A 24,467-nucleotide genomic window follows, 5' to 3' on the forward strand; every position below is an offset into this window, starting at 1 on the left:
AAAAGTACTTCTTTTCCACTGAGAGAATATGCTGAAGTTTACAAGGTAATTGATTCCTGATTATAATAAAAACTCCCTTGCCCTTTGTAACATCATATTCCAGGTCCTCTGATATTTTAATGTTGACATTGATAAATCCTATATAATTTTGATGATTCCTGGGTACATAAATTGTTTCTTTTTGCCTTCTTGTAGTATTTTCTTCTTTAGCTGAGAATTCTGAAATTTGGTTGCAATATTCCTTGGATTTTTTTTTATTTTGGGGGTATCTTTCAAGAGTTGATTGATGGATTATTTCAAGGATTATTTTATCTTTTTGTTCTAGGATATTAGGATGGTCTTCCATATAATTTGTAGAAAGATATCATCCAGGCTATTTTTCTGATCTTGGCTTTAAGCCAATAATTTATATACATTATTTCTCCTGGATCTATTTTCTAGGTTGATCATTTTCCCCAAATGGTAATTTATTTTCTTCGATGTTTTTAGCCTTTTGTTTTATTATTATTTTTTTTTTTTGCTGCATCTTAGTGTCTCAAAATTTCCATTTGTCTAATTCTAAATTTTAGGGTTTATTTTTTTAAGGTAACTTTTGTGTTTTCCTTTTCCAGTTGGTTAATTTTTACTTTTGAAGGAATTGATTTTTGTCCAAATGACAAATTTTACTTTTAAAGGTATTGTTTTCTTCAGTCAATTTCTCATAATTCTCCTGCATGACTTTCATTTATTTTCTCAATTTTTCTTCTTCTCTTCTTTTGTTTTGAAATCCTTTTTGAATTCTTTCAAGAGTATTTTTTTTTTCAATTTCAGACCTGTCTATATATTTGAGGCTTCACATGTAGGCATTTTACTGCTTTCCTCTTCTGAAAAAATGCTTTTATCATACATATCAGAATAGTAATTCTTTATGGTTAGTAATTATTTTTTCAGCTTTTTTATTTTTTCCCTTTTTAATTTTTTGATAGCACTTATTTTTGCCCATTTTGATGGTTGAGCTCTGCTCCTACGGCCAGGGGGCATAGCTTCAAGCTTTTTTCTGCTGGGAGGCAGTCTTGTCCCTGGTTTACGGCTTGCTTAAAATGTTGCCTAGTTGCTAATGTTTTGTTTCCTGCCTGTTGTGCCAGAACTTTTCTTCTGACCTCGGATTGGGATCTACTCTGCTAGTTGCAACACTGGCTTGCTGAGCTATACCTGAACTGCACTGTGGCTAAGAGCTTCCGGCTGACTTTCCAGACCTTCCCCACCTATGCTGGGCTATACTCCCCTTTTATACATGTGAGACAGACCTTTACTGAAGTTCTTCCACAATATCTTGAGAGGAAAACTTGTTTTTCACTCATTTTGTGGGTTCTCTAGCTTTAGTGTCTCTTTGGAAACTTCATTTAAAGTTGTGGGAAAAACTGAGAGTTTCCTAGCTTCAAGCTAGGAATCTTGGCTCTACCCTAGAGGTCCTGAATATTTTTTTGATTAAAAAACTAATTTGAATATATTTATTGAAGTAAAACTTATTAATTTTTAAGTTAAATATTATTTAGATATATTCTGATGATAAGCTATATAAAGAAATGATTTTTCTTTAGCATTTTGCCCTAGTGGTAGGATTCAAATAAATTGACAACTGGTTCTTTGCCCTAATGACCATTTCAAATATACAAAAAGATAGACTAAAAGGTGGTTTAATTTTTCATGCATTTAATATTCAAACAATAAAATAAAAGAGGTACATAAATCTAGATTATGTTATATTACTCACAGTAAGCAATCGTCCTTATGAAGCAAATGCAGTCACATGTCAGCAGCAGCCAATGTTGAAACATAGGCAGAACCAAAACTCATTCTACCTATTCTAAGTCTTCTTTCTTCTACTACTTCTTGACTTCCGAAATAGATGATAAGATAACCCTTGAAATCTATATTTCCATTGGTTCGTTGTGTCCAAGCTTCCTATTGATTTCATTATTAAGGGAACACTAGCACACTCTTAATATTGGGTAATTTTGGACATAAAACAAAGCAGAAATGAATGACAGCTTGTTACCTCCTGGTTATTTGACTTTTTTCCTTATATTATATGTTTGTTTGCTGAAGAAATGTGATGAATGAAATAGAATGAAAATGTAATATATCATCAAAGGTATAATGAATTTAAAGAAATAAATAAATATTACAAGCAAAATTCCATCACTGTTTTTTTCACCTATGGATGGAATGAGCATTACTATAGGTGCTTAGAAAATACTATTGCACAGATGAATGTTAAAAAAGAATAAGGAATGCAAATTTGTGATTGCAAGTGCCATTTAACAACCAGGTCACTGAACTTAACAGAAAATTAAGTATCAGCTCTACTGAACCAGTGGGAATTGGCTGAATCCCAGAACTGCTTTGCCCTTTTAAAATATAAATTCACTGCAGTTAGGAAGTCCAGGGGAGTTACTCATTGGGCCCATCAGTAAGGAATGCCAGAAGCTTTCTCTGAATCAAAGCTATCCAACCTTAGGTTATCTTAAGAACATATTAAAATAAAATAATTATCTGAGGGAATATACCTAGAATAAAAAATACAATACACTAATTTAATCATTAATTTGTGGTCTTATCTTAATTAGGTTTAGCAAGCACTACAGGTACTTTTAACTTCTTAGAAAGTGGGGGAATGCAAATCATCAAAATGACAGGCAAAGGCGAAGAGCACAAAAGCAAACACAAAACAACAAAGCAATAGCACCATAGTATAAATGTTTGTGCATACTGCCTACTCTGCAACGTACAGATGGAATGTATTGCTGGAAAATTCCTTGCGATATGTTCTGTCCGTAATACTGCAAAAAAAACCCAAAGAAAATAATCATCAATGAGATTATTCATTAGTGAAGGAATAAAAAAAATCTAATTTGCATTCCATAAAAATTTTTATTTTACTTTTTTTACTAGTGAAAATTAAAAACCACAGATAAGTCATATAAAATCACTCTGCAGGCCACATGGAACCAGTAGGTCATATTGTGGAAAATCTTGTTTTAAATTCATAGAGCTCTACTGGAATGCAGAATTTTATTACAAAATTACTATAAGAAGAAAGAAGTCAAAGGACATAAAATTTTTTACTCCAGTAACTTCTCCTTTAGGGAAAGGACTAAGATAGAGTAAACTACGATTATCCATGGAAAACCACATCCTATTGTCTGAAATGTCATATAGATACAAGGGAGTCTGACTCCTACTTCTGCTGGCTTAAAATCTCAAGTGTGAGTATAGAGTAGAAATTATTTTACTGATTTACCTTTTGACTCCAGGCCCTGTCCTTGATCCATTGTACCAACAAATTGATTCTGTTTTTATTTTTAATTAATAATTTATGCACATATATTCACACGTACATATATATAAGTTACAAAATTTCCTTCCATCTTTCCTTTTCTCCCTCCTTCCCTCAGCAGTGAACAATCAGGTTAACATTCTACATACATATTTTGATGAACATGTTTACAAGGTAGTAATTTTTCATATAAGAAATTAGGATTAAGGGAAAGAGTACATAAGAGATAATTTTTATAAAGTATTCATTATAAAGATTTGGAAGGGTTGTGTGTGTGTATGTGTTTTGTTTTAATTTTCTTCCTCTAGATGGGGATAATATAGTCCATAGCCAGTCAAATACAGTTGTCCTAGCTCTCTGGACTGCTGAGAGGAGGTACTTCCATCAAGGTTGCTCATCTCACAATGTTCTTGTTAATGTGTACATTGTTCTTGGTTCTATTCCCTTTGCTCAGTATCAGATGCCATAAGTCATTCCATGCTTCTCTAGAGGCTGGCCATTGATGATTTCTTATAGAATAATAGTCTTCCATTGTATTTTTGTACCATAACTTCTTTAGCTATTCCCTAATTGATGGGCATCCCCTCAATTTCCAATTCTTTGCCAGTACAAAAAAAGAGCTGCTATGAATATTTTGGAACATGTAGGTCTTTCCCCTTTGTAATAATTTCTTCTGGATATAGATCTAGAATTGGAATTGCCAGGTCAAAGGGTATAAAACAGTTTCATTGTTCTTTGGGCATAGTTCCATATTGCTTTCCAGAAAAGTTAGATTCATTCACAACTCCACCAGCAATGTATCAATGTCCCAATCCTCCCACAACCTCTCTAACATTGATCATTTTCCCTTTTTTTTCATCTTGGCCAGTCTAATAGGTGTGAGATGAAACTTCATGGTTCTTTTAATTTGTGTTGCTCTAATCAATAAAAATTTGGAACATTTTTTTCATATGATTATATATGGCTTTAATTTCTTCATTTGAAAACTATTTTCATATCCTTTGATCATTTAACAATTGGGGAATGACTTCTGATCTTATAAATTTGATTCAATTCTCTATATATTTCAGAAACTAGGCCTTCATCAGAGCTCCTATTTGTGAAGATTGTTTCCAAACTTTCTGCTATCCTTCTAATTTTGGCAGCATTGATTTTATTAGTGCAATTTTTTTTTATTTTAATATATCAAAATCATTCATTTTTCGGTTTAAAGTGTGCTCTAATTCTTGTTTGGTCATAAATTTATCCCCCTTTCCATAGCTCTATTAGATAGAGTATCCTTTGGTCTATTAATTTATCTATAGTATTGCTCTTTATGTCTAAATACTGTACCTATTTTGATCTTATTTTGGTGTAGGTTGTGAGATGTGGATCTATGCCTAGTTTTTGCCATACTATTTTCCAGTTTTCCCAACAATTTTTGTCAACTAGCGAGTTCTTATCCCAGAAGCTGATGTCTTTGGGTTTGTCAAACAGTAGACTGCTGCAGTTATGTGCTGTAGTTTCTTTTGAACCTATTCTAATCCACTGATCCATCACTATTTCTCAACCAATATCAGGCAATTTTGGATGACTGCTGTTTTATAGTATAGTTTTAGAACTGGTAGAGCTAGGCTACTTTCCTTTATATTTTTTTTATAAGTTCCTTGCTATTCTTGCCCTTTTGTTGCTCCAGATGAATTTTGTTCCTTTTTTTCCCCCAAGCTCAGTAAAGTAGTTATTTGGTAGTTTGATTGGTATGATACTGAATAAATAATTTAATTTAGGTAGAATTTTCATTTTTATTATATTAACTCGACCTAACCAGAAGCAAGTGACATTTTTCTAATTATTTAGATCTGACTTTATTAGGGTGAGGAGTGCTTTGTAATTGTGCTTATAATTTTCCTTAAATGGAATTTCTCTTTCTATCTCTTGCTCTTGGGCTCTATTGTTTATATATACAAATGCTGATGATTTATGTGGGTTTACTTTATATCCTGTTACTTTACTGAACTTGTTAATTATTTCAAGGAGTTTTTCAGATAATTTTCTCAGGTTCTCTAGGTATAACATCATATCATCTGTAAAGTATGAAAGTTTTGCTTCCTCATTGCCAATCTTGACTCCTTCAATTTCTTTTTCTTCTCTTATTGCTAGTCAGCATTTCTAATATTATATTGAATAGTAAAGGTGATAATGGACATCCTTGTTTCACCCTTGATTTTATTAGAAATGCTCTGAGTTTATTCCCATTAAATATAATATTTGTTGATGGTTTTAGATAGATACTATTTATTATTTTATTCCTAAACTGTCTAGTGTTTTAAATCAGAATGAATGTTGTATTTTATCAAAGGTTTTTTCAGCATCTATTGAGATAATCATATGATTTCTGTTGGTTTTGCTATTGATATGTTCAATTATGTTGAGTGTTTTCCTAATGTTGAATCATCCCTACTACCTGGTATAAAACCAATCTGATCATGGTGTACTATCCTATAATAATTTGCTGTAGTCACATTGCTAAAATTTTATTTAAGATTTTTTCATCAATATTCATTAGGGGAAATTGGTCTATAATTCTCTTGTCTACTTTGGTTGTTCCTGGTTTAGGTAGCACCATGTTGGTGTCATAAAAGGAATTTGGCAGAATTCCTTCCACTCCTATTTTTAAAAATTGTTTATGAAAAATAGGAATTAATTGTTCCTTAAATGTTTGGTAGAATTCACTTGTAAATCCATCTGGACTTGGAAACTTTTTCTTAGGGATTTTTTTTTCATGGTTTCTTTCATTTCTTTCTCAGAAATGGGGTTATTAAGTAATTTATTTCCCTAATCCTGCCTTTTCTTAATGGTAATAACAGAAAATCATGTTTCACCATAAACTTATTGGTACTGCTTCTTATGGCAGCAGTTTTCAAAGTTGCAATTTTCTGCAAAATCAGCAGCTATTCCTTTTCCTGTCCAAAGTTTTTTTCAGAAATTTGAGACTTGGTAATGAGGTTATTTAACATTGCGATCATATTTATATCTGTGCTTACATTTTTTCAAATGGTATGGGAATAACCAAAGCATATTCATAATTTTAAATGGAACTTATTGTTTAGAAAATTTTATTGTTTTATTCTATACTTTTTCATCACAGTGTATATTTATAGGATTCCTGGACCTCTTTGCCATTTTTCTTCAGTGGATAAAGGCAAACAGATCCTAAATGATTTGAACTAAGGTTTTACTGACTCTAGGTTCAATATGTTTCACTAAGTCATCTAACTGTTTCCCTTCTTATCATGCCATTTCCTTAAATTCCTTTATTTTGAACAAATGAGGAATCTGACTGATTAAAGAAAAAGGTAAATACCTTGGTTAGGGCTCATGAGCTATAATTTGGAGTACATGATTCCGTTGCTGTTTCCAAGTATCTTGAGATCTTTTAGTCTCTTCTACTAATTCCAGGTAATTCACTGCAAAGGTATTTAGTGGGACTAAAACATATGTTACTTTTGATCCCCAAATCCTATAATTCCCAAGGATGTTACATAGAAAAAAAGATACTATATAAAACTAAATATTCATTGTAACACTTTAATGGTAGCACGAATTAGAAACAAATTACTTGTGCATCAATTATGTATGGTTAAACAAATTGTGATATAGCTACATGATCAATATAACTGTTCTTTAAGAAAAGAAAGAATAATAAGTGTTTAGATGAGCATAAGAAGGAATATATATATATGGATGCAGAGTGAAGTTAAAAAAGGAAACAATTCAAGTTCATTGACGGGAAATAATATTCACAATGACTATAACAATGTAATTAGGAAAGCATAAAAAAGAAACAATATTACATAATTATAATTTTAAAGCTTATCCTTTCCAAAGAACTAAGAAAATGTAACTTCTTTATCTGGATTCAGAAATCTATCATTCTCTATATTTAAGTTTAAAGGGACATGGATAAGAGGCAGGGCAAGTGAAAGAAAGGAGGACAGGTGGTAATTAGAAGTAAAATATGTTCACCTCCTGATATGAGGAAGGGGATAGAAAAGGTGCCCTAAAAATGGTCTGCTTAGTCAACCCTGGCCTGATTACTGAGGCAGATGGGGAAATCCCACAGTATGGATGAGACACCTAAAATCTACAAAAACTACTTTAAAGAAGATTCCACTCACCATTGGTGCATGGAATGTGCATACAATCATAGAAAACACATGATCCAATAAACATGAAAGATGAATAACTGTTGGTGTGAGAGAACTCAGCAAGTATGGTATCCAAATAGCAGTCTTAAGTGAAACAAGGTTGGCAAATGAAGGCCAGCTTACTGAAGTCAGAGCTGGATACACATTTTTCTGGAGTGGCCTCAGTGAAAAGGGAATGATGTGAAGCTGGGGTAGGTTTTGCAAATTAATCTAGTCAACATTCTTGAATGCCGAAGAGTGAATGACAGGCTGATGACAATGAGATTGCCATTTCCAGGAAAATGCCATGCCACTCTCATCAGTGTTTATGGTCCCACCATGACAAACAGTGATGAAGTCAAAGAAAAATTTTATGAAGACCTAGAGATCCTTATCCTCAATGTACTAAAAGAGGACAAGTTTATAATTCTGGATGACTTTAATGCTAGAGTAGGCTCAGATTATTAGACATGGCAGGGAGTCCTTGGGAGGAATGGAGTTGGAAACAGCAACAGCAATGGTGACCTTCTACTGAAGACTTGAACATCTCATGACCTTCTCATCACAAACACTGTCTTTACCTAAATGCAGTAAAACTGCTTGGATCCATCCTGATAGCAAGCATTGGCGTCTAATAAATTATGTGATTGTAAGGAGAAGAAAGAGGCAGGATGTGAGAGTGACTAAGGCAATGTGTGATATAGAGTGCTAGACTGATCACAGACTCATTCTTTTCGAGTTAAATATTCACACTGAACCAAAGCAGCACCCCAAAGGCAAAATGAATACAAGAAGAACTGAAATCAAGAGATTAGAGTATCTCTCTGAGCAGGAGCAGTTTCTTAATAACTTGGAGGGAAAACTGAGCCAAAACATAGTTGGCAACAGTGGAGCAGAAAAGGAGTGGGCAGCTTTCAGGGATCTGATATACAGCACTACTTTTGCTCATCTGGGCAAGAACACTCACAATCACTAAGACTGGTTTGAATAAAATGATGGGAAAATACAAAAGTTACTAAATGAAAAGCGAGAACTCCACAGGGTTTATCAGCAAGATAGTTCATCCATTTCCAAGAAGGCAGCATTTAATTCTATCAAAAGTAAAGTCCAAGTGAAGCTTAGAGAGATGCAGGACTCGTGACTCAGTAAGAAGGCAGATGAAATTCAATATTATGCAGACAGTAACAAACCAAAATGCTTTTATGATGGCCTGAAGGTTATTCATGGAGCAAACACATATGGTGTATTTCAACTAGAGCTGATGGGTCTACATTGATTAACCACAGGGCCATGTTCCAAAAGAGATGGTCTGAACACTTCCCCAGTGTTCTTAACAGACCATCATCAATCAAGGGGAAAATAGAATGTAGAGAAATACACAGTTATAATTAGAAATGTGAATGGGATGAACTCACCTATGAAGTGGAAATAAGAGATTGATTAAAATCAGAATCTCACAACTTTTGTTTCCAAGAAACCCACTTGAAGCACAGACATATACACAGAGTAAAGGTAAGGGACTGGAACAGAATCTATTATGTTTCAAATGAAGGGAAAAAAAATCAGGGGTAGCATTCCTGATCTCAGACAAAGCATAAAGAAAAATAGATCTAATTGAAAGACAAAAAGTAGAAATGATATCTTGCTGAAAGATACTGTAGATAATGAAGTAATATCAGTATAAAATATATATATATATATTTGTGTATATATATATATATATATATATATATATATATATCAAATGCTATTCCATCTAAATTTTTGAAGGAAAAGTTAAATGAGTAAAAGTTAAATATGTAATATGTAATAAAACTATATTAGGAGGGGACCTCAATTTCCATCTCTCAGAGCTAGATAAATCAAGCCAAAAAGTTAACAAAAATGTTAAGGAAAGGAATAGAATTCTGGAAAAGTTAAATATGATAAATCTCAGTAGAAAACTGAATTGGGATAATAAAGAATATACTTTTTATTAACAATACTTTGCTCATAAAAAATTTAACATGTAAAGGGCACAAAAACTTTATAACAAAAAGCAGAAATAGTAATTGCATTCTTTTCAGATGATAAGGCAATAAAATACATTCAACAATTGGTAGTGCAGAGATTGATTAAAATCAATTGGGAAGGATAAAAGAAGAGGAAATTAAATACTTAAGTAACCCTATATCAGAAACTCCCTGAGAAAAAAATCTCCTGGACCAGAAGAATTCACAAGTAAATTCTACTAAATATTCAAGGAACAATTAGTTTCAATTCTATATAACCTATTTTAAAAATAGGTGGAAAAGGAGGTCTGCCAAATTCCTTTTCTAACACCAATATGATGCTGATACCTATACCAGAAAGATTCAAAAAAGAGAAAGAAAATTATAGACCAAATTCACTCCTGAATATGTATGAAAAATTTTAAATAAAATAATAGCAAAACAATTACAGCTTTACAACCAGGATAATACACTATGACCAAGCAGGATTATTCCAACAATACAGGCTTGGTTCAGGAGTAGGAAAACTGTCAGCATAAATGATCACATCAATAACAAAACAGATAGAAATCAATCAGCATCACCTGAAAAAGCTTTTTTGACAAAATTCAGCACCCATTCCTATTAAAAACACTAGAGAGCATAGGAAGAAATGAAATGTTCCTTAAAGGATATGTAGTCTTATCTAAAACCATTATAAGGCATTTTATATATAAAGGAGATAAGCTAGAAGCATTTCCAGTATGATCAGAGATGAAACAAGGATGCCTGTTACCACCACTATTATTCAATTTTGTATTAGAAATTTTAACTTTAGCAATAAGAGAAGAAAAAGTAATTGAAGTAATCAGAATTGGTAATGAAGAAACAAAACTCTCACTCTTTGCAGATGATGTGATTTTATGCCCAGAAATCCTAGAAAATCATCTAAAAAACTCCTGGAAGCAATTAGTAACATAAGCCAAGATACAGGATATAAATAAACCAATATAAATCCCCAGAATTTCTATCTATTCCTAAGAAGATCCAGCAGCAAGAGATAGACATATAAATCCCATTTAAAATAACTTCAGACTATGTAAAAATAGTTGAGAATCTACCTGCCAAAACGGACTCAGAAACTTTTTGAAAACAACTATAAAACACTTCACACAAACAGAATCAGATCTAAATAATGGGTCAAATATCAATTTCTCATGGGTAGGTCAAGTTCATATAATAAAAATGAAAATTCTACCTAAATTAAATTACTTATATAGTGCCATACCAATCAAACTTCCAAAAAATTGCTTTAGTGAGTTAGGAAAAATAGTCACTCAATTAAATTACATATTCTATGCCACACAATCAAACTGCCAAATAATTATTTTACTGAGCTAGGAAAAAAATAGGAACAAAATTCATCTGAAGCAACAAAAGGTCAAGGATATCAAGTAAACATAAAACATTGTAAAAGAAGGTGAACTTATTTTTTTGGATCTAAAACTATACTGTAAAGCAGCAGCCATCAAAACTGCCTGATACTGGTTAAGAAAAAAACAGTGGGTCAGAGTATTAGGATAGGTTCAAAAAGAAAACAGTAGTAAATGACTATGGTAATATACTGATCAACAGATCCAAAGACATTAGTTTCTATTTGACAAAAATTGTTGGGAAAACTGGAAAATAGAATGGCAAAAAGTAGACATAGATGCACATCTCACACCCTATACTAAAATAAGGTCAAAATGGGTATGGATTTAGACATAAAGGGTGATACCGTAGATCAATTATTAGATCAAGATATACTCTATCTAACAGAGTGGGAAGAAATTTATGGTCATACAAGAAATAGAGTACATTATAAATTCCAAAATGGATGATTTTGACCATATCACATTACAAAGTTTTATATCAGTAAAACCAATACAGGTAAGATTAGAAGAAAAACAGAAAACTGAGAAACAATTTCTACAACTTGGGGTTCTGATAAATGTCTCATTTCTAAAATATATAGAGAGAATTGAATCAAATTTATAAGGTTATAAGTCATTCCCCAATTGATAAATAGTTAAACAGGCAGTTATTAAATGAAGAAATTAAAGATATATATATGTATATATATGGCCAAATGAAAAAAATGCTCCAAATCATTATTGATTAGAGAAATGAAAATTACAACTATGAGGTACCACCTCATACCTATCGGATTGGCTAAGATGACAAAAACAGAAAATGATCAAAAGGTAATGATCAAATGATCAAAAAGTTTACAAAAAAGGGAGAAGTTGTGGGAGGATGGAAACATTAATGCACTTTTGGTGGAGTTGTGAACTGATACAGTTCTCCATTCTGGTGATCGACCTGGAACTATTCCCAGAGTAATAAAACTGATCATATGCTTTGACCCCAGCAATACCCATATTAGGCATATATCCAAAAGAAATAAAAAAAATGGAAAAAGTCCCACATGTTCCAAAATATTCACAGCAGCTCTTTTGGTAGTGACAAAGAATTGGAAATTGAGGGATTGATCATGTATTGGGGAATGGTTAAACAAGTTATGGTATATGAATGTTATGGAGTACTTTTATTCTATAAGAAACCAGGAATAATTGGACTTTTTGAAAGTGTAGAAAGAATCTTACAGGAACTGATGCTGAGTGAAGGAAGTAGAACCAAGAACATTTTACATGTTAACAATTACTTTGTGAATTGATCAACCTTGATGGATACAATTCCTCTCAGCAGTTCAGAGAGAAAGGACAACCCTGAGACCTATTATGGACAATGCTCTCCACATGTAGTGGAAGAAAAGCAAAATGAAACAAAACAAACAAAATTAAAAAATCCCTGTAGAATTTGAATTAACTTTACATTCACTTTTTAAAAATGTCTCTTATTTTTCTTTAGTATCTCATGGTTTTATTTCTTTTCCTTAATCCTAATTACTCATATAGAAAATGATTAATCTGTAAACATGTTAAACAAAGATGTTTTGGGGTGGCTAGGTGGCGCAGTGGATAAAGCACCGGCCCTGGAGTCAGGAGTACCTGGGTTCAAATCCAGTCTCAGACACTTAATAATTACCTAGCTATGTGGCCTTGGGCAAGCCACTTAACCCCATTTGCCTTGCAAAAACCTAAAAAAAAAAAAGATGTAAATTTACAATAGTCACCAGGCTGTTTGCTGCTGAGGGGAGGGGAGGAGGAGGGAAGGGGGGGATGGAATTTATGCGACTTACAAATAAGCATATACATGTGGATGAATGTTGAGAAACTTTTTCAACAAGTAATTGGAAAAATAAAATACCAATGCAGGGAAAAAAGGATAATAAGACCAAAACTCATATGGAGGAACAGAAGATCAAGGATATCAATGGAATTCATGAGAAAAAATGCAAAGGAAGGTGACCTGGTCATACCAGATCTAAAATTATATTTTAAAGCATCAGTCATCAAAACTGTTTAGTACTGGCTAAGAAATAAGAATGTTGGATCAGTGGAATAGATTTGATGCTAAAGAGATAGCAGTAAGTGACTATAGTAATCTATTATTTGATAAACTCAAAAAATCCAGTTTCTGGTATAAAAACTCAGTCTTCAATTAAAACTGCAGTGAAAATTGGAAGATAGCATGGCAGAAACTAGGCATAAAACCAATATCTTGCACCCTATTCCAAGAAAAGGTTGAAATTTATACAGGATTTAGATATAAAAGGTAATATTATAAGCCAATTAGGAGAACAAGGAATAATTTGCCTGTCATATCTACAGAAAGGGGAATAGTTTATGATCAAAGAAGAAATAGAGAAATTATAAAAATCACACTGGATAATTTTGATTACATTAAATTAAATTGTTTTTTGAACAAACAAAACCACTACAAACAAAATTAAAAGGAATATAGTAACTTGGGAAATAATTTTTGTAATTAGTGTTTCAGATGAAGGACTCATTTCCAAAATACTTAGAGAAATGTGTCAAATTTATTTAAAAAAAGTCAAATCATTACTCAACTGATACATGTCAAAGGATATGGAAAAGTGAATCTCAGATGAAGAAATCAAAGCTATCTTTAGTGATATGAAAAATTGCTCTAAATTATTAATGATTAGAAAAACACAAGTTAAAACATCTCTAGAGAACAATTTAGAATTATGCCCAAAGGGCAATAAAATGTGCATACCCTGTGATCCAGCAATACCACTATGGGTCTGTACCCTGAAGAGATCATGGAAAAGGGTAAAAATTCCACATTTACAAAAATATTCATAGCAACTCTTTCTGAAGTGGTAAAGAATTGGAATTTGAGGGGATACCCATCAATGGATAATGACTGAACAAATTATGGTATTTGTATATGATGGAATATTATTGTTCTATAAGAAATTATGGAGAACAGGATTTTAGAAAAACCTGGAAAGATTTGCATGGATTGATATTGAGAGAAATGAACAAAAACAGAAGGACATTATACACACTAAGAGCAACATGTGGTGATGATCAACCATGATGGACTTGTTCATTTCAGCAGTACAATGAAGACAATTTAAAAAGAATTCTGTGATGGAAAATACCATTTTAAAAGACTTGTGATGGAGAATACCACTATGTGAAGTTTACATGAAGATCAAAGCTTATTTTCTCCAATTTTTAAAAGTTGTCATATATTATGTCACCTTTTCTCTCTAATGTTTTCTTTCTTCTTTTTGGATCTGATTCTTCTCTCACAACATGATCAATACGTATCTATGATTAGTATGGTTATAAATGTATAATCTATATCAGATTGCTTTCTATTAGGGAAGAGGGGCAAGGGAAAGTAGGGATGAAGAAAAATGTAAAACTCAAAACCTTGTGAAAATGATTGATAAAAACTACTATTGCTTTTAGTTGGCAAAACAAATAAATAAAATATTTAAAACAAAAAAATTAATTGGGGAACAAGTGAATTTAAAAAACAAATCACAGAAACAATCAGTATTTTTCTGAAAAAATAATGAGAATAATGAGGCAACAGAGAAAAATAATGGAATGCAGTCAGAGTAGAAATAAAGGAAAAACATATCTAAAAATTACATCAATAAAATAAAAAGAAAATCAATGAATTGTTCATTCAACTACAAAACTAGAAAAGGAATCAATTAAAATTCTCCAATTAAATATCAAATAGGAAATTCTGAAAATCAAAATAGAGATTAATAAAATTAAAAGTAAGAAATTCATTGAACTAGTTAATAAAACTTGAAGCTTAAATTAGATAAACCATTGGTTAATTTGATACAGGAAAAAAAAGAAGTGAAATGACCAGTATCAACAATGCATGGAGTGAATTTACCACTAATGAAGAGGATATTAATGCAATTATTAGAAACTTTTGTACTCAACTATATGCTAATAATTTTGATAATCTCAATGAAATAGATAAATATCTACAAAAATATAAATTGTGCAGATAAAGGAAAGGAATAAGACCACTTAACCCAATCTTAGAAAAATAAATTGATCAAAATTAGAAAGAAAGCAGAAAGCTGGGAAACAAGGAGATTGCAATAATATGGCACAAGGATCTTGCAATATGATCTACTCTCACTCTGTAGACATCTTCCTGGGACAATCAGGGTAAAGGAAGGATGTCTGTTATCAACTCTATTATTCAATATTGTACTGAAAAATCTTAGCTATTATAATAAGAGACAGAAAATAAATTGAAGGAATTAGAATAGGCAATAGAGAAACAAAACTCGTTCTTTGCAGATGATATGATTATATATTTAAACAATCTTAGAGAATGACCTAAAAAAAACCCAAGTGGAAATAATTAACAACTTTAGCAAAGTTTATGATACAAAATTAACACACATAAATCCTCAACTTTTCTATATATTACCAACAAAGCTCAGTGAGAAGAGATAGAGGGGTGAAACCAAGATGGCAGAGAGAAGCCAGAAACTTCTCTAAACTCTCCTAGGCATCTCTCAGAAACAACATTAATCAAGGTTTTATATAGATTCTGGAGTGATAGAACTCACCAAAGAACAGAATGAATCCAACTTAAGATATTTTTAGAAGGATTGCAGGAAAGGTCTGTATTGTTTACAAGAAGCACATTTGAAGCAGAGAGATACACAGAGTAAGGGTAAAAAAACTAAAGCAGAATATATTATAGTTCGGCTGAATTGAAAAAAAAACAGGTGTAACAATTCTATCTCAGACAAAGCAAAAGTAAAAAATAGATCTCATTAAAAGGAATAAGGAAGGAAACTATATCTTCCAAAATGGTACCATAGACAATGAGGTATTGTCAATACTAAACATATATGCACCAAGTGGTATAACATTCAAATTCTTAAAAGAGAAGTTAAATAAGCTACAGAAACACATAGACAGCAAAACTCTACTAATTGAGAACCTCAACTTCCCTCTCTCAGAAAACTTGAATGGGATTTTTTTCCTTCTTGTCTATGGTACATGGTATCTACACAAAACTTGTCATGTATTAGGACATAAAATCCTTACAATCAAATGCAGAAATATTAAATGAAAATTTTCAGATCATGATGCAGTAAAAACCTTACAAAATAAAGGGTCATGGAAAAATTAATGAGAAACTAAATAACCTAATTTTAAAGAATGATGGATCAAATAACAAATCATAGAACCAAAACTTGTGGGATACAGTCAATGGGAAATTTTATATCTTCAGATGTTTACCTGAATAAAAAAGAAAAAGGGGCATGGAACTAAAAACACCTAGAAAATTAAAAATTCCCAATTAAATATCAGATTAGAAATTCTGAAAATTGAAAGTAAGGAAACTATTGAATTAATAAATAAAATTGAGTTGGTTTTATGAAAAAATATAAAATAAATAAATCTTTGGTTTATTTGATTAATAAAAAGAAAGAAAATCAAATAACTAGTATAAAAAATAAAAAGGGTGAATTTATCACCATTGAAGAAAAAATTAAAATAATAATTTGGAATTATTTTGTACAACAGAATGCCAATAAATCTGACAATCTAAGTGAAGAGGATGAATATTTGCACATATATAAACTTCCCAGAGTAACAGAAGAGGGCATAAAATACTTAAAATCCTATTTCAGAAAAAGAAATTGATCAAGTCATCAGTGAATTCCCTATGGAAAAAACTCTAAGGCTAAATTAATTTACAAGTTAATTCTACCAAACTCTTAAAAGAACACTTATATCAATTCTATATAAACTATTTGAAAAAATAGGTATGTCAAATTCCTTTTATGACACCAATAGAGTGCTGATACTTTGACCAGAAAGGGTCAAAACAAAGGGAAAAAAAATATCCCAATTTCCCCTAATGAATATTGATGCAAAAAAAATTTTAAATAAAATATAAGCAAAGAAATTACAGCAAATTAGTATTAGGATAATACACTATGATCAGGTATATTTTATAACAAAACTATCAGCATAATGGATCATATCAATAATTAACAAAAATTGTATGATTATCTCAATAGATGTTGAAAAAACTTTTGACAAAACATAACACCAATTACTATTAAAAACACTAGACAGTTTTGGAATAAATGGAATAAATTTCTTAAAATGATAAACAACATCAATCTTAAACCATAAACAAACAGTTTTTTTGCAATGGGGATGAGCTGGAAGAATTCCCAATAAGATCAGGAGTGAATCAAGGATGCCTGTTATCACTATTATTATTCAATATGCCCATCATTACCCTTATTATTCAATATTGTGTAAGAAATGTTAGCTTTAGCAATAAGAGAAGAAAAAGAATTTGTAGGAATTAGAAACAAGATTCTCATTCTTTGCAGATGATCTAGAGGATGATAGAAAATCAACTAAAAAACTACTTAAAACAATTAACAACATTAGCAAAGTTGCAGGTTTTAAATTAACCTAATAAATCATCAACATTTCTATATATTACCAACAAAGCACAGCAGCAAAAGACAGAAAAAGAAATTCCATTTAAACTAACTTCGGACACCATTTTTATACAAATAAAATCAGATTTAAATAATTTGAAAAATGTTAATTGCTCATGGGTAGCCTGAGCTAATATAATAAAATTGGCAATTCTATCCAAATTAAATTACTTATTCAGTGCCAAACAAACTACTAAAAATTATTTTCTAGAACTGGGAAAATTAGTAACAAAATTCATCTGGAGGAACATAAGGTCAAGAATATCAAGGGAATTAATAAAAAAAAGAAATGCAAAGGAAGGTGGCCTCATTGTACCAGACCTAAAATTATATTATAAAGTCATAATCATCAAAACTATAATTAGGAGGAAAAGGAATAGTTTATTTGTCAGATCTATGGAGAGGGAATGACCAAATAAGAGTTAGAGATTATTGTAAAATGCAAAATTGATAATTTTGATTACATTCAGAAAAAGCTTTTGCACAAGTAAATAAAACTAGTGCAACTAGGGATAGATAGAATGCAGAAATCCAGGAAATAATTTTCACACTATTGTTTCTGATAAAGATCTCATTTCTTTGAGGCCACTAGGTGGTATGGTGGATGGAGTACTGACCCTGGAATCAGAAGGACCTGAGTTCAAATCTGGTCTCAGATACCTAGCTGTGTGACCTTGAGCAAGTCACTTATCCCCATTACCTTGCAAAAATCTTTTAAAAAAAGAACTCATTTTTAAAATATATAGATAATTGAATCAAATTTATAAGAATGTTAGTCACTTCTACAGACATATGAAAAATACTTTAAATCATTATTGATCAGAAAAATCCAAATTCACAATTCTGAGGTATCACCTCACTCCCTTCGAATTGACCAATATGACAAAAAAGGCAAATGATCAATGGTGGAGAGGATATGGGAAAATCAGAACAGTAATTCATTTTTAGTAATTATGTGAATTCATTCAACCTCTCTGGAGAGCAGTTTGGAACTCTATCCAAAGTACACTGAAACTTTTTGTGTCCTTTGATCCAGTAATGCCACTACTGGTATACTAAGTCTGTATACCAAAGAGAATATAAAAAGGGGGGGGGGATCCACAAATACAAAAATATTTAAAGCAGCTCTTTTTGTAGTGGCAAGGAATTGGAAATTAAGGGGATGTCCATCAATTGGGGAATAGCTGAACTAATTATGCTATATGAATGTGTTACAGTACAACTATTCTATACAAAATCATGAATGGACCTGGAAAGATTTGCATAAACTGAGGTTGAGTGAAGTGAATAGAACCAGAAGATCATTTTACACATTATCAGCTATGTTGTGTAATGATAAACTATAATAGACAATTATCCTAAGCAAAATAATGATCAAAGACAATTCTAAAGGACTTATGATGTCAAATACCATCCACATCCAAAAAAAAAAGAACTAAGAAGTCTGAATGTCAACCAAAGAATAGTAGTTTTCACTTTTAAAATTTGTTTTATGCTTTATTTTTTCTCTCATAATTTTCCCTTTGTTCTGATTCTTCTTTCACAATGTGACTAGTATGGAAATATGTTTAACTAAATTATACATATATAACCTATATCATATTATTTATTGTCATGGGGAGAGGGGAGGTAAGAGTGGGAGGGAGAACAACATGTAACCTAAAGTCTTAAAAGAATTAAATTTTGAAAACTTTCTGTGCAGATAGTTCAAAAATCAACAAACAAATTTATATTAAAGATATTCAGGGGTGGAATGTATAAATATATGGAATGAATAATTTCAAGGCATTATTTATAATAAACTATGTTTGACTGTCATATGATAATAATGAAGTAGGTTTGTCCTATTTTTGTTAATACTATTTAAAACAAAGAAGAGAAGGAAAAATTCCATTTAAAATAATGCTAGATAATGTAAAATACTTGCGAGTCTACCGCCAAGACAAACTCAAAACTCAGTTATAAAAAACTTTTCACAGAAATAAATTCTGATCCAAATAACTGGAAAAATATTTATCACTCCTAGGTATGTCACAGCATTATAATAAAAATGATAGTTTCAATTAATATTATAAAATTTAAAATCAATGATTTTTACTACATCTGAAAAAAGCCTTTGCACAAATAAAACCAGGGCAACCAGGGTTAGATGGAATGCAGAAAGCCACAAAATAATTTTCACACTATAGTTTCTGATGAAGAACTCATTTCTAAAATATATAGAAATTGAGTCAAATTGATAAAAATTTATGCTTTATGTTTTTTTTCACAATGTGACTAGTATGGAAATATGTTTAATTATACATATATAACCTATATCATATTACTTATTGTAATTATCTATGTGGTGCCATACAAAGTAGCAAAATTATTTTATAGTGCTAGAGAAATAAGAATAAAATTCATCTCTTAAGAACAAAGGTAAAGAATATCAATGAAATTGGTAAAAAAAAAAAGCAAAGGAAGATGATTTAGCCAAACCAGATCTCAAACTATATTATAAAGTGTATCATCAAAACAATTAGATATTGGCTTAGAAGCAGAGTGGGGGGGGTGAGTGGAATAGATAAGGCATATAAGATAATAATAAAAGATCATAGCAATTTAATAATGTGATAAACCCCAAAATCCTCAAGCTTTTGCGATAAAAACTTATTTGACAAAAAAAAATTATTTGGAAAATGGAAAACAGTATGTCAGAAACTAGCTTTAGACCATCCTCAAATCATATTCCAAGATATCAAAAATGATTGCACAATTTATACACAAGGGGTAGACATGATGATACCATAGGCTTATCAGGAGAGCAAGGAATACTTGTTAGATCTGTGGATAGGGAAAAAGTTTAGGACCAAATACTAAATAAAGAATATCATTAAATTTAAAATGGGTAATTTTGACTATATAAAATCAATACAACTAAAATTTGAAGGAAGGTAGAAAACTGTAAAAAAAGTTACAGCAAATATCTCTGTTGAAGTCTTCATTTCTCAAATATATAGCAAACAGTCAAATTTATAAGAATAGAGGTCATTCCCTAGTTGATAAATGGTCAAAAGGTATAGCCAGCTTTCACACAAAGAAATCAAAGCTGTCTAAAGTCATAGGAAAAAATTCTCTAAATCACTATTAATTTAAAAAAATATATAAATTAAAATGCATTCCATCTACCTCCAGAGGGAGGAAAAACTGATACTGTCTGAATATTTACTGAAACATAGCATTTTGTCTTATTCGCCATTCCTTTTTCTTTCTTACTTTTGTTCTTTCTTTTTTCTTCCTTTCCCCCTTTTTTCTCTCCTTTCTTTTTCTTTTTTCTTTGCTTGATGGTTTCTTCCTTCCTTCCTCCCTCCTTTTTTTTTCTTTCTTCTTTCTTTTGTTTCCTTATACAAAATATGTAATATGGAAATTTTTTCACATGATTGGACATATGTAACCTAGATCAGATTGCTTGTCATCTCAGAGAAAGAAGAATAGAATTTGAAACTCAAATCAAAATGAAAAAACAAAAAAATGTTAAAAATTATCTTAACCTGTAATTGGGGAAAAAGAAAATATTGTTAATATACTATATCTGTATATAAGTAAATTCTCACATAACAAGTATATATCTTATGCTTATAAATTAGAGTTTATAGGGGAAAATAGCTTTTTAAAATTGATTTATTTTCATCCATATGTACATGCACATTTTTAAGTTACAAAATTTCCTTCCACCTTCCCTTCTCACCCCCCTCCCCTAAGTGACAGTCAGGTTAGCATTGTACATACATAGAATATGTTTATAGATTAGTCATTTTTGGCATGAGGAATTAGGATTAAGGGAAAGCGATACATAAGAGATAATTTTTAGATTCTGAAGGGTTGATTTTTCCTTTTTTTTGTTGTTGTTGTTGTTTTGTTTTTCTTCCTCTGGATGTGGATAACATTGTCCATAGCTGGTCTAATATAGTTGTCCTAGCTCCCTGAACTACTGAGAGGAGTTGCTTGCATTAAGGTTGATCATCTCACAATGTTGTTAATGTGAACATGGTTCTCTTGATTGAGGGGAAAATATTTAAATCACAAGAAATTTTGTTTTTCATTTAATTATACTTTTCTATTCTAGTGGTGGGATTTGGCTGGATTGGACTGGTTTGGCAGAACTAATAACTAATTTTATGTTGAGTTAGGCAACTGTTGTTAATTTATTTGAATCCCACCATTGAATACAGCTATATAACAATGTTCATTTAGCAAATCCATTCTATACTTTTACAGCAGGGTTCTCCTCTGTTTCTTTTCCCTTCCAACAGTTCTCTCCCAAGTGTTTTGAAAGTCAGTTATTATTTAAAATAGCTCCATTGGTAGCACGGTTCTTTAGAACAGATGTCTGCTTTCTAAATACATCTCCACCTACCATGCAGATCCTCAATACCTTTATGTAACCTATCCCCAGTGGTCCACAATCTTAAAGTATAAGAAAATGTATTATATTGATTTTCCTTCTCTGTAACATTAGTTTTAGGAATTTGGAGCAGTTTTTAGAAATTTGTGATTGAATGTGATTGGAAATGCATTTATTTCCTTAAACTATCTCTAACATTACCCTGCCAGCACTTGAAATTCTCTTTAATTCAATGGACATTTATTTAGTATCTATTTCGTACAAGTTATTGTTCCAGACATTGGAAATAAAAAAGATAGATATGGCCCATATGTTGTTTTCATGGTGCTTATAATTTAATTTAGGGGAAGCAGGAAAGAAAAAAAGTACTAATAGCTATGATAATGATGAGGATGAGATAAGTTCAAAGGAGAGGTCTAGTCAAAAGAAGGAGAAAAATTTGAGAAGGGCAAGATTGTAGAATTATTTCATGAGGTCTGGAAGGGAACTTAAAGAACATCTGGTCCAACCCACTCAATTTACAATTTTGGAAACAGACCCAGAGACTTTAAGGGGTTTATTCAAATTCATGTAGGTAGTAAGTGATAAGGGCAGCTAGGTGACTCAGTGGATAGAGAGTAGATCTGGAGTCTGAAAGCCTTTAGTTCAAACATTTACTAGCTATGTGGGCAAAGCACTTAACCTTGTTTTCCTTAGTTTCTTCACCTGAAAAAGGAATTGGAGAAGGAAATGTTTAACTATAGAGTTGGACACAACTACAACAAATGAACAATAGGAAATGAATCTAGATATCTAACTTAAAATACATAATACATGTATCCATACATACATGCAATATATGTGTATACATATTTTTATGTATACAGTCAAGTAAAGAAGAGCAGATTAAGAAAGGTATTAGTGGCAGATTTTGAAAAAAAAGGAAGGGATTGGAAAAAGATGGGAATAGATGCTTTGATATACTTGAAAGTTTTTTGAGTTTCCTGAAAACTGAACTTATGGGGAAAAAAAGAATTAAAGAGTAATAAAGGAATGAGCACTGTTAAAGCACTGAAATTTTGTGTTACAATATATTGTCATTGTAAAATTATGATGTCAATGTTAACATAATCCATTACTAGCTAGTTCCCCAGTTTGAAGTTGTTTTATCAGATATTTATAATTTTATTTTTATGAATTTCAGATGACCTTGTAATGTATAATATCCATTGAGCCCTCACAAGAGACCTTCAGGAGGTGAATAGAGCAAGGAATTAGTTATTTAACAAGCTTTATATGTATAACATGCTATGTTAGCAGGTTAGCTAGTTGGGATGGGAGGTAGAACAATTAAATTCTGATGAAAGATCAGGGAGGGGAAAGATTATAGATCTATCTAGGTTGTCAGGGTTCTGCAGATAGACAACCTGGAACCAGTGAAGACTGAAGATGGGGAGAATGCTAAAAGAAAAATGGAGTAACAAAACCATGCTAGTGTGATACAATGGAAAAATCAAGGAATCTAATTTTTCATTCCTTCTTTTTCTCTTCAGGTTGTCCTCCTGATTCTCTGGATTTCTTTATTCCATCATGCTCCAACTGCTTTTACACACTAGAAGATCCTTTTATCCTTATGGTCCCTTTCTCTGACTGATCATTTCCTCTAGGAACTCCATTTTAAGAAAGTTCAGAAAAGTCTTTTCACTAACCCCATTCTTCTCCAGCATTCTTAAGCCATCATAGTACCTTTCCCACCATTTTTTGACTTGGAAGACTCATCTTCATGAGTTCCAATTTGGCCTCATATACTTACCAGCTTTGTGATCCTTGGTAAGTCACCTACCTTCTATTTGCCTTAGATTCTCATTTTTTACAGTGAGCTAGAGAAGGAAATGATGTCACTCCAGGATCTTTGACAAGAAAACCCCAAATAGGGTCTTAAGAGCCTGGACAAGATTGAAATGACTGAACAACAACAATAACAGCAGAAACGACATACATTTAATTTGGGATTGACTAATGAAAACCCAGATCTAATGAGTACCAGACAATGCTCTACCTTCCTTAAACCCTTCTGTATAGGTAATCCATGACTGTTTCTCATCTGTTTATCATATAGGATCCAAATGACTTTTTGTTTAACTGCTGAAAAAAATGCTATAAGTCTTTAACAGAAGATAGAGATCTTAGCAGTGGTGGCTGTGGTTACCAGCTACTAGATATTTTTCTTCCCACCTAGACTGACCTTTGACTGTAAACATTTCCAGAGTAGATAGAGTTCTGGACTTGAACACCTCTGCTTTGCCTGTTTGAATTTGTTCTTTACTATTCTTTGGAGGAGGAGTATTAGAGATGTAATAAACTGACCTGTGACTCTGTGATATTTGAAAGATTAGAATTGTGTGTGTGTCACCATAGGTACAGGAATTAGAGTCCATAACAGAATGTGTTGACAGTGGAGTCCAGTAAAAAGTGGGCTCTAGGAACTATTCTAGAAACTGATCAGACCTGGCATTTGCTGGAGTGGCCTTATCCATCAGTTATGCCACATTCAGAAGTGGACTTAGTAGATATAATGATTTATGGCAAGCACTTTAGGTTTGAGTTCACTCTTCCCTGTGACTGAGCCTCATCTAGCGAACAGTATGTCCCTGATTCATGGATTTTTTTTTGTACTTACTATATCTTTTCATTAAATATTTCT

General features: G+C 31.7%; 1 long non-coding RNA gene across 1 annotated transcript; it reads right to left on the minus strand.

The window, feature by feature from the left end:
• Window positions 1–1,686: 1,686 nt before the first annotated feature.
• LOC141502273 (uncharacterized) lies at window positions 1,687–24,161 on the minus strand. The gene is made up of 3 exons (XR_012472482.1): window positions 24,009–24,161; window positions 20,656–20,780; window positions 1,687–2,822 (listed from the first exon to the last, which is right to left on the minus strand). It is a non-coding gene; the product is annotated as an uncharacterized LOC141502273 (long non-coding RNA).
• Window positions 24,162–24,467: the final 306 nt, after the last annotated feature.

This window comes from Macrotis lagotis, chromosome X (genome assembly GCF_037893015.1).
Source record: "Macrotis lagotis isolate mMagLag1 chromosome X, bilby.v1.9.chrom.fasta, whole genome shotgun sequence".
In the NCBI taxonomy this organism is placed as follows: Eukaryota; Metazoa; Chordata; class Mammalia; order Peramelemorphia; family Peramelidae; genus Macrotis; species Macrotis lagotis.